At 37.6% G+C, this 3,256-nt stretch overlaps 1 pseudogene; it reads left to right on the forward strand.

Moving 5' to 3' along the window:
• The first annotated feature begins 244 nt into the window (after positions 1 to 244).
• Positions 245 to 345, forward strand: LOC121499180 (annotated as a pseudogene).
• The last annotated feature ends 2,911 nt before the right edge of the window (positions 346 to 3,256 follow it).

Raw genomic sequence — 3,256 nt, forward strand, 5'->3', positions numbered from 1 at the left:
TCATTTAGATTTATAATTCTTAGTGTTAAGCTCATATACTTCAATAAACATATTCTGTTTTCCACTGAGCTAATATTTCTTAGGGGACAATCATAATATTTACTTGAAATATTTATTTTCATTTATTTAGAGGAGAGAGAATATGTCTCCCTACTTTAAGAACACAGAGGCAGCATGAGTTTCTGCTTTCTTCTCCAGTCTTTTAACACTTGGCTACTTGTTTAAAAATATATATAGCAGATGAGTGCTCCATTTGGCAGCACATATTCTATCACTGGGATGATACAGAGAAGATTAGCATGGCCCCTGCCCAAGGATGACACCCAAAAAATGTCGCAGTTGAGAAAATGGGGGTGCTTAGAGGCTTAGTGTTTTTCTCTGGGACACATAGTTATTAATGGCTAAGCTGAGTCTAGACTCAAGGTTTTGCAACTTCCTCTCTCTTAAAACTTGTAGTTTATTAGTGGAGACAAAAATGTGAGGTGAATACCAGGAAGTAGTAATGATAACCCGAGCAGGGCCTGGAAGGCTGAGTAAGCTTTTCAGGATCCCACCAGAGGGGATCACCAGAGCAATGACCCAAGGGGCAGAGTACCCAGAAGCAACAACCCAGAACTCATCTAGAAACTGGATAGCATTGTGTTAAGTAAAGTAAGCCAGCACAGAAAGACAAGAACTGCATGATCTCACTTATAAGTGGAATCTAAAATAGTCAAATTCATGGAAGCAGATGGTAGAATGGCTGTTGCCAGGGGCGAAAGAAAGGAAGAGATATTGGTCAAAGAGTACCAAGTTCCAGTTATGTAAGATGAAAGAGTACTGGAAATATAATGTACAGCATAGTGACCATAGTTAATAGTACTGTATTATACACTTGAAATTTGCTAAGATGGTAGATCTTAAATCACCACCCCCTCATCACACACACAGAATAGTTACTATGTAGAGGTGATGGTAATTATTTAGCTTGATTGTGGCAATCTTTTTACAATGCATACAGAAGTAGGAGGAGCACCTGGCTGGCATGGAACTCTTGATCTCGAGGTTGTGAGTTCAAGCCCCATGTCGAGAATAGAACTTCCTTGAAAAAAAATCAAGCTGCACACCTTAAATATCTTTAATTTTTATATGTCAATGAATGATATCTCAATAAAGTTTTAAAAAAGAAAGAAATTACATAGCAGGTAAAGCTGGAGCAGAGGGTATGTGCCTGGAGCAGGAAGGAAAAACAAAGTAAAGAAATGGGGTAGAGATCACAGAGCTGTCCTTTTTTAGGCTCCATGCTGCTCCATGGACCCACATGGAACCCAATGCAGGGCTTGAAGTCATGAGACTCTGAGGTCAAGACTTGAGATGATATCAAGAGTCTGATGCTTAAGCAACTGAGCCACCCAGGCACCCTAAAAAGTGGAATTATTTTTTTCCATGTGATAGGAAGCTTCAAACACATCCTTCTCAGGGCATGAGCTACAGGAGCAGATCTCAGAGGATAGAAGAAAACGAACTATATATACTTTATAGCACTTGAAGCATTTATCATTATTTATTACTTTTTAGAGAGAAAAAATGCAAACAAAAATTAGGCATTAAAACCAATACAATAAAGAAAGATTGAGGAGGCAACCCCCATAAAGGAAAAAGGAAAAATCCTGTTTATCAGTGATAGCAAACTTCAGCCAAAAGGTTCATATTTTTTCAAATTAAAAAGGTTGCCCTGGAAGTCTTTCAGGGAAGCAATTTCAGTCTGAGACTCTCTAGGCTGTTTCTACTTTTGTGTAAAGGCACAGTTGAGGAAGAAGCAAGTTAGCTCAAGGAGAAACATCTCTGAGACCTGAAACAATATGATTTGAAAATTCCCTATTAGGCTCCAGAGAGAGGAAGAGAGAGAGACTCTATGATGCCATAAAACTTCATTTATAAATAATAAAGACAAAAACACCTGTTAGAACAGTCAGTGGGGGAGAACGAGTTTAGAAGAGATAATGAACCCATCCACCAGGAAAGTCACATTTCTTGCATTTTTGTGTATATAGTCAATGAGTAAGCCAGCTGAGAAGGCTTTCCCCAAAGTGAATGGAAAGGTTCTGGGTCCAGGATGCTTATGATGAGACACTGTACCCCAAATCTAGTTGATTCTAGAGATTGTGTGATTTTTCATCTATGTGTAACAGACTGGATTTTAATTATGTCTGAGTTCTCATGATGATTCTGTGACAAAAGAACTCAAGACAAAGTGAAATAAGCCACCTCTCCACAGAACTATTGCAAAAATAATATAACTCAACTTTTCTCTCTGGACTTAACAGCATAAAGATGACCCTTCTGTATTGAATAATTAGTTCAATTGATGCCAGTCTTCAACTAAGTAAGATATTTTACTTTAAAAACCAGCTAGCACTCATTTTGGGTCCCCCCCCCCCCCCTATAGCATTTGCTGTCTTTTAATTGAGTTCAGCAGGCTGCCAGCCTGTTCCTATGTTAATTCTCCCAAGCATTTGAGATACTGCCAGAGCATGTACTAATATTATGAAATCATTAAGTAACAGATTTTCAGTAATTAATTCCTAAGAAGGAAGGAAGGAAGGAAGGTAGGAAGGAAGGAAAGAAGGAAAGAAGGAAGGAAAGAAGGAAGGAAAAATGGAGTGAAAGAGAAAGAATGAACAAACCAACCACAAATCCTACAGAATGCTTTGTGTTCTAATTTTTTTGTTTGTTTCTTCATTTATTTTCCCATCCTGGTAACATTTGTTAAGAAAGTGGTAATACATTTTAAAGGCTATTATGTCTTAATATCGTCTTATAATAATAACTCTTCATAAAGGCTTCCATTTCAATTTAGGAATTTAAAGGTCAGATCAATATCCACAGCAGCAAAAGTGACAGAAGTGCCTTTCAAAAGAACCAGGAACTACTTCTTTAGTGCACTGGCTTAAGTCTTCTGAGCACATTGGCCAGGGATTAAAAGCAATGACAGAAATTAGTATTGACTTTCTCTGCATTTTGTAGAAGATGCAGAAATGATAAAAAGCCAGCAATTATTTTTAGTTTCATGGTTAAATTTTCTGTGGTCTGTTTGTTAAGTAGATCATTGTGATTCTTTCCTTCATCCCCCAGTCAAAGCAAGAAGCAGAGGAAATACTTTTAAAATGCTTGTTTGAAGAATATATTGAAAAGAAGCAACTAGTGGGGAATTAAATGGGACCAGATACAGCCTATAATGTTAGCTATAGCTGTCCTGATGGCCAGGTTAATGAGT

This window comes from Vulpes lagopus, chromosome 9 (genome assembly GCF_018345385.1).
Source record: "Vulpes lagopus strain Blue_001 chromosome 9, ASM1834538v1, whole genome shotgun sequence".
NCBI lineage: Eukaryota > Metazoa > Chordata > Mammalia > Carnivora > Canidae > Vulpes > Vulpes lagopus.